Source organism: Rhineura floridana, chromosome 9 (genome assembly GCF_030035675.1).
Source record: "Rhineura floridana isolate rRhiFlo1 chromosome 9, rRhiFlo1.hap2, whole genome shotgun sequence".
Lineage (NCBI taxonomy): Eukaryota > Metazoa > Chordata > Lepidosauria > Squamata > Rhineuridae > Rhineura > Rhineura floridana.
In genome coordinates, this window is record NC_084488.1 from 33,567,723 (window position 1) to 33,580,268 (window position 12,546).

The window sequence follows — 12,546 nt, forward strand, 5'->3', positions numbered from 1 at the left end:
TCAAAATCACTCATGGTTTGGAGGATTGGGAATAAGCAGTGGTGAGCCCCTTCCTGCGCACAAGAGGAGGAGATCTGAAGCTTCCACCTCAAAAACTGTGGCAAAACACAGCGTAGTCTTCTGTCCAAATGCAGCAAACTATAGGTTTGACAAACTACAGTTGGCTCCCAAGCTAGAATACTAAACCAAGATCAAACTGGTGCATATGAAACAGCAAGCTTCTAACCTCCTCCCCTCACATGCATCAGGGCAGGAAAGGACAGAGAGTGTGAGCCCCAGACTTAGTGTTGCTCATTCTTCTAAAACCATGTCTCACTATGATCAATGCCCCTGATTCTTATAAACCTAATCACTAACAAGTCTCACTGAAATTAATAGAACAGGATAGTTATGATTTGCCAGAAATTTGCTGGCAAATTTCTCTTGAGCCAGCCTTGGATATGAACTTATTAATTTATTTATTATTTGATTTATATCTCGCCCTTCCTCCCACCAGGAGCCCAGGGCAGCAAACAGAAGTGCCAAAATCACATCAAAACATCATAAAAACAGACCTTAAAATACACCAAAACAAAACAACTTTAAAAACATTTTTTTAAAAAAAAGCTTTTAAAACATCTTTTAAAAAGGGTTAAAAACATATTGTTTTAAAAAAAAATGTTAAAAAGGAATTCCAACAAAGACGCAGACTAGGATAGCTCTCAACTTAAAAGGCTTGTTGAAAGAGGAAAGTCTTCAAAAGGTGCCAAAAAGATAACAGAGATAATGCCTGCCTAATATTTAAGGAGAGGGAATTCCACAGGGTAGGTGCCGCCACACTAAAGGTCCATTTCCTATGTTGTGCAGAATGGACCTCCTGATAAGATGGTATCTGCAGGAGGCCCTCACCTGCAGAGTGCAGTGATCAGCTGGGTATATAAGGGGTAAGACGGTCTTTCAGGTATCCTGGTCCCAAGCTGTATAGGGCTTTGTACACCAAAACTAGAACCTTGAACTTGGCCCGGTAGCAAATGGGCAGCCAGTGCAATTCTTTCAGCAATGGGGTGACATGTTGGTGATACCCTGCCCCAGTGAGCAGTCTCGCCGCATTTAGCACCAGCTGCAGCTTCCACACCAACCTCAAGGGCAGCCCCACATACAGCGCATTACAGTAATCCATCCTGGAGGTTACCAGTGCATGGACAACAGTAGTCAGGCTATCCCGGTCTAGAAACGGCTGCAACTGTCTTACCAGCTAAAGCTGGTAAAAGGTACTCCTAGCTACGGAGGTAACCTGGGCCTCTAGCGACAAAGACGGATCCAGGAGCACCTCCAGACTACAGACCTGCTCTTTCAGAGGCAGTATGACTCCATGCAAAGCAGGCAACTGACCAATTATCTGAACTCAGGAACCACCAACCCCACAGTGCCTCCGTCTTGCTAGGATTCAGGCTCAGTTTATTGGCCCTCATCTAGCCTTCGGGGGCTGGTAAAAACCCACTTGAAATGAAAGGCAAGTTTTCAAAAACAACAACCCATAATCTCTGGTATGGATCAAAATCCAAGATGGAGAAGAATTCTCAGCTTCCATCCGCCCATTCTCACCATCCTCTAAAGCCCTCCTAGCTCTAATCCCCAACCACAATCCCCTTTTCCTTCAATTACATTTCAAACAGTGGAAACAAAAGCGGAGGACATGGAGGGAGAGGAGCGAGGGTTTTTCCTTCACCCTGACAAACTGGGTATCAGCACACTATGGGACAAAGCCTGGGGATAAAACTACATTTGAGGTGGCTTTGGGGATGGGCCATAGCTCAGTGGTAGGGTATTTGCTTTGCATGCAGAAGATCCCAGGTTCAGTTCCTGGCATCTCTAGGTATGGCTGGGATTCATCTCTGAATCTTTGTGGAAGGGGTTGCTAACCTTTTTGGACCTGTGCTGTGGCTGCCAGTCACAAAATTACTGCCATGGTGATGTGGCATAACACAAAATGACTGCAGGGAGGGTATGGCACAACACAAAATTAGAGAGTAGTTATGGGCAAGTTTTCCCCATAATTGTATTTCCATACTGGAAAAGGCTTAACCTGTTGAATTTCTGCCTGCTGTATAGTAGTTAATGACACCATAACCCTGTTTTCCCCCAATGCCAACCCTATACAAAAGCCTAGGCTTCCAACCTATACTGTCTTACCTGAGAGTAAGCACCATTAAACGCAAAGAGACTTACTTCTGAGTAGACATGTATACCATTTTAGTGTAAGTTAACCATACAATGAATTTTTGATGAGTGCACAGTAAGAGACATGCTTAAGCCTCTTCACAAAGTTTTCACATTTGCCTTTTGGAGGGAGTGGGGATTCTTTAACATCCACCCACAATTATTTTGTAGGAGTATTTGCACAGAATACCTTCTGGGACTACCTGATCTCAGACAAATCCACCACAGGGAAGAACTGATTGCTACAGAAAAGGAACAAACTATAGAGATCCCAAGGACCACAGAATAAGACAGAAGCAGGAAAGTGCACTAAAGGGAAGGGGAAACAGAAGCTCATTAGGACCCCAGTGATTCCTATTGCCTGGTGTCCAAACAACTCACCTATCAATTACAGCTCTGACTTCACTCATTAGCTAAAATACTGACAAGCTGGAGCAGCCAGGCTGGCTTATCTCACAGAAATAACTTAGAAGGATAGCTGCACATTTTGCTTCATAACTTTCTTTCTAGGAGAGCTAGAGAATTACTAATTTTAAAACTGAAAGCTCAGATAGGGACCCTGCACTGGGGTGCCAATGAAGGGCTTTGCAGGTGCCATGGCTCCTGTGGGTGCCATGTTGGTGACCCTTGCCTTGGACAGTCACTGTTAGTCAGTGTAGACAGTACTGAACTAGATGGACACATGGTTTGACTCAATATAAGTTGGCTTCCTATGTTCCTATGGCCCCTGGGCTTTTTGCTCTGATACTTTATTATCCAGGAGGTCAGGGCGATGGAGAAAGAGGGAGGAAAAGGACAAAGCTCCTACCACTGCTTGGCATACAAGTGAAGGGAAGGTGGGGAATGTGTTTTGAGGCTTGGCAGGGAGACCTTTTGGGGATGGGCAGGGGAAATTTTTCAAAGCTCTAAGATCGGTGACTTTTTCTGCTTTTTGTGGGGGAAATTCAGATAATGCCAGAGTTAATCTAACGAGACCTTGGCCATCTCTAGCCACAATCAGCTTATGTCCCATTCAATGAGATTTAGGGCTGATTCACACAGGAGCTAAAATTTATATTGAAGATATTTTATTTATTTTATTTATTAAATTTATATACCGCCCGACTAGCAATAGCTCTCTGGGCGGTGAACATAAAACAGCATAAAAATACAAAAAAACAAAAAGATGAAGCTTTTCCCATCGCGATAGATTTGCAACGTTCACATTAGCTTACAATGCGCTGTTTTCCACAACCTTCCAACCTGCTGTTTTCCATTCACGTAGTTGGTGTTCCTGTCAAAAGGTTTAGCATCGCTGTTTCCTTGTGGCCCCACCCCCAAATGTACATGTCTACTCCCTCCAGAGTATTGCTAATGGAGAAGGGGAGGGGGTTTCTGTTTCATTGTGTCTTGTCAATTGCACGCCGGGAGAGCATGGGGGTGCAATTGACATGAAAAACTTTTTTCTGTCAGTTTCATTTCCTCCTGACATATTTACAGTGAAACCCCTTTTGTAAGTACTTATGAAATGCATTTCTTAGTGGAAGAGTGTGTGTGTGTGTGTGTGTGTGTGTGTGTGTGCGCGTGCATGCATGCGCATGTGCATGCACATGCCTTCTGCAGCTTCAAATGACTACCCGGTCCTTATTTACTCAGAAGTAAGCCTCAACAGGGCTCACCCTCAAGTGAGTGGGCAATACACAAGGCTACAACCCGATACATATTTGCCTACAAAGGAGGTCCACCAACCACAGCGGGGCTTACTTTGGAGGAAATATTCACACATGCTCCAGAGCTTCGCTGTCCCGCTCCCAAGGGGCTGCACTGTTCCTACGGTGAAGCGTCTTCTGAGTGGATGAGGTGGTCACTGCTCCAGTTCCTGCCCCTCTTCCTCGCCACTCCTCACACTGACACATGTGTCCGACCAAGCATCTCTTTCCGTTACTTCCCTCACCTCTGCTCAGGGCTCAATATCAACCCAAATGCCCCTCCAGCCACAGAGACAAGAAGGGAACGGCCATCACCGATAACCATAGGGAGATTCCTCTCGACAGATAGAGTGTCACGGATCTTGCTGAAGACAGGAGAGCATGCCGCTGCTGCCCCCACTGTGTGGGAAAGTCACAGGGGTAGTTCAGCTTAGCTTTTGCAAAGCACGAGGGAGTTTGGTTACTGGGCAAGTTAGGGGCAAAAAAAAGGAGGGCTGCAGCAGTTCGAGAACAGTCAGTCGGAAGTTGCTTCTTTGAGTCACCAGAAGTAAAATGAAATTCATGGAGAGTGTAGTGGGCAGAGAAAAGGGAGTTATCTGAAAGTGGTGATCCACATCCCCCCCAGCAAAAAACACTGGAGGAAAGAGCCTACATGGAAGGAGCGTGGCAAAGAGATGTTTTTTCCTTCACTTATCGCATTTTCAGAGGGTTGCTTTGATTTGGTTTTAAAGGGAAAAGCAGCAACTCACCTTCCCTTTGCCTACAATGGCATGTAAACTGTGCAAATTAAACAGGGGTACATGTGGCACCCATCTCACATTAAATCTCCATGTGAACCAGCCCTTATTCACCACTCATTTTAGTTGGATTGGGGCCAGTAGATGCAAATGCAGAGGAGAGGAAGAAAATAAAATTATCCCATGCTTATCAACAGCACTTCCCCTGCAATCCTAAACACATTTATTGGGGAATCACTGGAAATACAATCCTTGCAGCCTTTCAGCATAATTGATACATCTCTTTAGTACACTTCAGACATAGGTACAGCTCACACATCTCCTAGTTCTCCCTCTAAATTCTTATTTTTCTCCCCTTGCGCTGGTCAAAACATTTAAATATTTAAGGCATAGCTTTTGAGAAAATGAGGTCACAGGTCACAGAAGATGGATAGAGGGTAGTTATAACAACTAGCTGTCCATGAGTGCAATAAATTCAAATTTCAGTGTTGGGCAACAGTGTGTTCAGCAGAGGACAGGGAATGTACTCTGTTAGCCTGATTCTGGAGATGGAGAGATTATCCATAAAGAAGTTAGAGATTACGGCAGACAGAAAGTGGAAAATCTTCCAAGAAGTATCATTGAAATAAGGCAAGAAATCCCCAGGACACATGGAAGATTTATAAACGACAAGGTTCTCAGAGATATTTCTTTAATACAGAGCTCAGTGTACATCATATCCATCCTAATTCAGTACAAGCCACAGCTAGTCATGCATTCGTAAATTGCACACCCTTGAAACTATGGAAACTGAAAATTTAGTACTCTCAGTGACTGACTGCTGTAAACTACTTATTTCTGCTCAATTTGCCAGTTACTGAGATTCAGCCTTTGGAAAATGGCAATGAATATGGTTTCATTAATATCACTGGAAGCATATATTACAAATTATAGAGCAGAAAGATTGGTGATAGATCATGTTAGCCGTGCAGCCAGAGAATGAACATAACGAGCAGATACTTGTTAGGTAAACAGCAAAACAAGGGTTTTCTCCATGCATCATCTTGATCTCAAAAGAATAATGGCAGCACTCTCAGCACAGCAGCAAATAAAGGCTAAATTGTGCAATGTTATTGGGAGAATTATATATGAAAGAAACAACTCTTAAGTATAATTCACTTATACCTCCAGGGTCATAGTAAAATGAAACCAAACTCAACATTGCATGCATTGTTCATTTCAGTGAAGTGACCAAACAGCAAAGGATCGTTTTGGTACATTGTTGGTTTTGCTGACGGATGTTGCCATGGACTAAAAAGCCTGATAATTTTTATAGCTGGGCAAGCAAATGATAGGAATTTTATTCCTGCATGTTCTCAGATCCTGACTTCCCCAATAGATGCAGGAACCTCAGCTGTGTATGTTTTTTGTCAACAGGCTGCTAGTCAAGCAAAATTATGGCAATACAGGATCTACAGATGAATCTAGCATATTGATTAAATAGTACTGGTGGAGCAACTTGTTAAAACCTTTGCAAACCATTGCATTAGAATGAGACGAGATTGCATTGAAACATGGGGTTTATTGCTTTAGTTTTATTGGTTAGAATGCTAGCACTGCTGTCCCAGGTTCTAAGATTCCTTTTATACTGCAGTACCTGTTGCATTATGGAACTGTGGCTTTTTTATCAATATATTGCCATGTTGTGCTAAATTTCATTCATACCAGTGAGTATGGTATAACACAACAACAAACATTATCAGACATGTCACCTCCCCATCCTTTCCTCACATGTGCACTTCTGTTCCTCCATGATTCACCACATGCTATGCCAAAATATTATCCACAGGTTTTTTGCATGAGTGGTGGGGGTGTAATCCATGCAAACGGTGGGAAACTTACAATGCAAAACTCCCACAACATTCTGAGTTTCCAGGGTTGCAAATGGATTTTTTTCTGGAAACAATTCACATGGAAATGAGTGCTTGGATTCTGGTAGATTTCCAGAAGTGCATTTTACATAATGTGAACAATCTCATTAAACATGAAAATTAACAGGTAAGGAAACGTCAGGAAGATGGAATAAAGTGCTATCTGAATGCAGCCATAATGAGCCACATTTAATCACTGTCTTAAAATGCAATCTATGAACTCAGTGGCATTTGGCCCGAGCCATGAAGTGTTAGTTGACAACAGGGGAATATGTGCAGTCCACATCAGTGCTTGGACCTGTGTACAGCTTGGATGAATAATATACTGAAACTAGAGGCTTGGCACTATCACTACAGAGAGGGAGAGGGAGGGGGGGAGAGAGAGAGCGTGCATGCATGCCTGCACACAAGCAATTGCATTCAATCCCAGTTTCATCCTCCTTAGCACTCCTTCCTAGGCAGTAAGAATCTAAGAACCCTACCGGATCAGACCACAGATTTATTTAGCCCAGCATCCTGTTTCCCAAAGTAGCCAACTGGAAACCTTTTGGAAACCTACAGGCAGGTCACGAGGACAATAAACTCTCTTGCTGCTGGTCTCCGGCAAGTGGTATTCAGAGGTGTACTGCCTGGTGATAGCGTACAGCCATCATAGCCATTTATAGCTTTAACCTCCATGAATGCATGTAATCAGCTTTGAATGCCTAGTGACCATCTAGGCTAGTGACCGTCACACCTTGTGGCAGTGGATTCCATAAATTAATCCCCTGCTTGCTTCATCTCTCCTTCCTCCTTTCTAACCCAGCTTCATTTGCATTATTCCCTGCTGTCTCATAAACTACTGCCCCATTCATTCATCCTTCATTTGACCCATTTGCCTCTGTCCACAGCCTCATTTCCCCCCTTATTCTCATGTTCTTTACTCCTTTTCTTCCCACCTACCTCATTCAGTTTTCTGGCTTTGCATTGCCCATGCCTTCTATGACTACACAGTGATCTAGACTAGCTCAATCACAAACAAAAAGGAGCTGATAGGAAGAGCTCATTTCTAGAGGTACTTTGAAGCCTAGTGCAGGTGCAAGCAGTATGGGATCTTCTGGGAGATCCCTGGTGATTTGTGGTAGATTTGCAAGGGTTTAAAAACAGGTGACAAGCATCACACATTTCTCCGTGGTCATTTACAATGTTGTAGTAAAAAGCATCTTGTCTGCGTGATATACTACTTTACATGAATGGCTCACCACTTGAGAACACCACTTGAGAACAGCCTTATAGATTATTTCCATCCAGGAACAGAAAATAATAGTACTATAGATGACTGAAAAGTATTTTGCATCATTTGTTGTGATGGACTAGATTAAAGCCACAATATCCATTTTAAAAAAGGTTATTAAGGTTATTAAGAAGATTCTATTTTGATACTGCCATTAGTGTTCTTGATTATTACCTATGTAATGACTTTCTAGCCATTTAGTCTCCAAAGCATGCTATCTTTTTTCTGTACCCATGGATCTGAATAACAGATGCAGAAAGCAAAAACCACCTGTCATTACCACAGTGCAAAAAGGAAAATGACTGATTGAGAAATGTTCTTAAGCATGAGGTTCAAAATGGAAATTTTTGCAGATAATAAGTAAGGAAGAGGTAAATGTAGAATAGAGACTTGGCCACTTTTATTATCCCCTTTCATTCACTAGAGATGCAAAGGAAGGCTTTTAATTTAGCAGTGTGGGGGAAGCAGGTGTATTGCAAAGCAATTAGCTACCAGGGCTGGGAATCTGATGCAACCATAGCAATAGGAGGAGGGGGCATGTGGCCTTTATTAACAGTGGGGGTGTGCATGGCAGTCAGGGTGCCATTCACAACAACAGCATCTGTCACACATTGCAATGTATTACTGTAACAACAGTGAAGAACATAGCAGTTAGCTACTTTCAGCTTCCACTGTTGATATTCTCACTGTTAGTACTTTAAGAAACATTACTGATTAGTGATAAAATATTCATTTTGTAATTTTTAACAGGGTCATTCAGTTAAAACTCAGAGGTTTGCTCCTACCTAGGTAGGAGACAGAGCAGCAGTGGATTTTCCATGTAAGGCGACAAGGGGTATTTAGTAGCTGTGGGATCCAGTCAACTTTCTGGGCCATGGTGATCACATCCCAGTAACATAGCTAGTCTGTTCTCTTCTGGGTTACATGAGCACTGTATATGGTGGGAATGCAGCTACCGTCTCAGCAGGGAGCACACACCATGAGGAAACAGGATTCTATTTGGTCCTATAAAATCATGGACATTGGTCTGGCTCTTCAGTTGGAGCATTTCTTTGCTCATGCACAGACTGAGCTGCTTTAGTGTAGCTGATCCCTACTTGTTTGCTTTCAAACTATTAGTGTCCTGGCCAACCCCGTTAGATTCAGATTCAGACTCACTGGTCTGTTTTTTTCCTGTTACGTTTAATGCAAAATTTAAGCTTATGGGAATTTCATAGATCAGCTTACAGACTACACAAGACTCTGTGAGTATACAAGACATGTCTAGGCATGGCTACTCAAGTGAAGAAGTTGCCACAACAACAAAGTTGACATGCCCCCTGAGACCCTTAAGTAGGCTCGGAGCAGGGTCTCTACTGGGCAAGACTGGGACTGAGCAAGTAAAGAGGCACCCCCTTTCAAGGGCTGAGGAGACAGCTCAGTCTGTTCACACCTGAGCATCTGTTGGCACGTCCTTGCTGATGGAGGTGGAGATAAGCTTGGCCCTATCCTTCCAGCCTCCTCTTCTGGCCATGCCTCCGACTCCCTCCCTCCTGGAAGCAGTAATGGAGGTGGCTCGAGAGTCAGTGGAACGAGTCAGGAGGCATGGTGGAGGTGTTTCCTCAACCAGTTCTAATTCTTCAATGGCAATAGGTGCCTTTGAGGCAGGGCTGTTGCTGGCCTGACTACTGAAGTCCTCCCTAGTCTCAGCCCCTTCCCTCTGCAGACCAATAGTGCTCCCTCTCCCCAGGGTCCCAGTCCTCCCCCTGCTCGCTTTGCCATGGATTCTTGGTGGGGCCCATGACAGGCTGGGCCTGGCAACCAAGAGTTCTTCTGTATCTTTAAAAGTTGTGCAGGGGGAAGGGAGAATTCCATCTTGTGGTTTTTCCCATTACAGTGTTGCAAGAACACCTGCACTTGGCTGACTTTCTCTTCTCAGGCCCTGAACCTGTCTCAGGCCCTGAACCTGGCAACCCTAAACCAGGCCCTTGGTGTTAAACAAACATGAGATGTTGAGAAATTGAGTCAATGTAACAAAAATATACAGAAAACTGAAATAGCATTAACTATTTTATATCAATCCATGTAGAGCAAGCATGGGGAACCTTCAGCCTTCTAGATGTTGCTGAACTACAACTTCTATCAGCTCCAGTAAGCATGGCCACCGGTCAGGGATGATGGGAGTTGTAGTTCAACATCTGAAGGGCCAAAGGTTCCCTACACCTGATTCAGATCATTTACACACCACAAAATCTTGATGTTCTTAACAATGTGAAGGGTTTACAGTTCAGATGTTGGAGAGTTGCATAGTAGGCAGTACTATGCTAGATAGACCAGTGGTGTGAAGCATTATAAGGCAAGTTTAGTTTTTCTTGCCAACATCTGTTGAAAAGCATGGAAATAAAACAAAGGCAATCATGCTAATTAACACAATTGCAGGTATTAGGAATGAGGAAATTTCAGTGTGGGGTGAATTGCCCTTGCCAGTTCATAATCTCAAAGGGTAAAGTTCTTCATGGATCTGGAGACACCACCACCACCAATGGGGTGAAAGCTACAGGTTTCATTAACTATTAGGCAAAGCATACAGAAACAGAAAGCAAAGCAGTCAGTCTTGCATTCCTTCTGCTGATGGGAAATCCTCAGAATAACAGGGAACTCCCTGCTGGAGCTGATCAGCACATAGCACTGTGATCAGTAGTCTACTTTGAGTTCCAGTATGGGACAGTTTTGCAGGGCTATTATATTATTAAATGCTAATAAGCCACACCTGCTATTTGGATTAGTGCTTGTGACAATGCTTATGTTACCTTAAGGCCAAAACAGCATTTAATTTGTAGCTAAGATATATGCTGACTAATGATTTTGGTATCTAGTGGGGAGTCTGTGAGATGTGAATGTAATGAGCTTATCTCTGTAAAAGAGCTAAATAATCAACATTCCCATATACTGTCTGGGACATACTAGTCAGAGGATGCTTTACAACATAAGTATTATAGGCAGGCATTAACCAGTAATATACCTTTGGCCCAAAAGGATCCCTAGGTATGCAAGGTGGAAGTGTGGTGCACCAATAACTAAGCTTTCTCGAAATACAGACCCGTCTTCTGGAGATGCGAATAAAAGTTCATTCATAAAAGTATGCCATGCACAGGACATACCAGGAGGAAGGAAAGCTATGAAAATTTCAAATTGCTGAAATGAGATGTCACACTTATGGGTTTGCACAATAATTACTGTGTACCCATAAACCTCAAACGCTCTTGTGGCACCTTAAAGGTATAAACTTTCATGGACTAGATCCCACTTATTTATTTATTATACTTGTATACCGCCCCATAGCTGAAGTTCTCTGGGCAGTTTACAGTAACTAAAAACAAAGACAATTTAAGATACATCTTTTAAAAAACAATTAAAAGATAATTAAAAATTTTTAAACAACATAAAACACATGCTAAAATGCCTGGGAGAAGAGGAAAGTCTTGACCTGGCGCCGAAAAGATAACAGTGTTGGCGCCAGGCGCACCTCGTCAAGAAAATCATTCTATAATTTGGGGGCCACCACTGAGAAGGGCCTCTCCCTTGTTGCCATTCTCCGAGCTTCCCTCGGAGTAGGCACCCGGAGGAGGTACCGGATGTATGGCGTGTGAGCCTCATTTGTTGGTCATAAGGTGTCTGCCATTAAAAAAGTTAGTCTTAGAGGTGCCACAAGAGTCTGTTGCTGCAACAGCTCAATACAGCTACCACTCTAGAATCTGTGGCCAAACTCCAGGAGCAGAGCCACTTTGTTTATTTCCTTTGGTTGAGATAGAACACTGTAGACTTAATGGTATATTTACTATTTGCTTTATTTTACAAATAAACAAATAGAACAAGATGCCAACAGGCACTCCTCTAGCAGGCAGGCAGATCCCCAGAGAACTACTTATGCAGACCCACAATCTGTTTCAGCTAATACTAGCTAGAAGCTCTCACATCTCTTTGTTCTGCCTCTGCCCATTCAAAGCTGCAAACTGCTGTTTTACACACACATCCTGCATAGACCATGTCTGAGACTCCATATATCCCATTCCTTGGCACCCCAGGAGAAGAATTGCCCACTGATGGGACCATCCACAGTCATTAAGAAGCATTCACATTTTTTGGTCAGATCCCAGATTTACAAAGACCAAGCCAGCCAAAATCACAGCATTATTTTCCCTTGATCCCACTGTGTTCTCATAGGCATCCAATTAGGCATACCCTTTCCTGTTTTATTTAATCTCCCTTCTCTACTGTCACCGTGCCCTGATTATCCTTTGTGCCTTTTTGATGTCCTCTGTTTAATACTTATAATGAGCTGCAGTATAACATCTAAAGAACAATCAAGCTAAGTTAAAATAAAAACAACAGAAGAAATTCTGGCTCCCATGAAAAAAGGTTCTGTTACTGCTAACCATCACCCAATGACTGTTAAAAAACAACCATCTTCATACTTCTGCAGTAGTATGAGTATCAGTGGAACCTTTTGAGCAATTATTGCCAAAGTCAGTCATTAAGTAAAACAGAAAAAAAAAAACTTTCTTGAATCAACCTGAATCAAACTATGGCTCCACATGAAAAAAACAACCAATCAACCAAAATAAAAGTTCTTTCCCCAAATGTTCATATCAGTTAGAAGAATATACCATCACAGTGATCTCAATTATGCTCATTGCAGCTGCAAGGTAGGTTGAGCAAGTTGGCTTTCCTAAATTAAATACTTGTTGCAATATCTGGTA

General features: G+C 42.8%; 1 protein-coding gene across 4 annotated transcripts in view; it reads right to left on the reverse strand.

Moving 5' to 3' along the window:
* The window catches only part of SGCZ (sarcoglycan zeta), an 832,502-nt gene that overhangs the window by 25,971 nt on the left and 793,985 nt on the right, over positions 1-12,546 (reverse strand). The gene's annotated exons all lie outside the window — the stretch shown is intronic.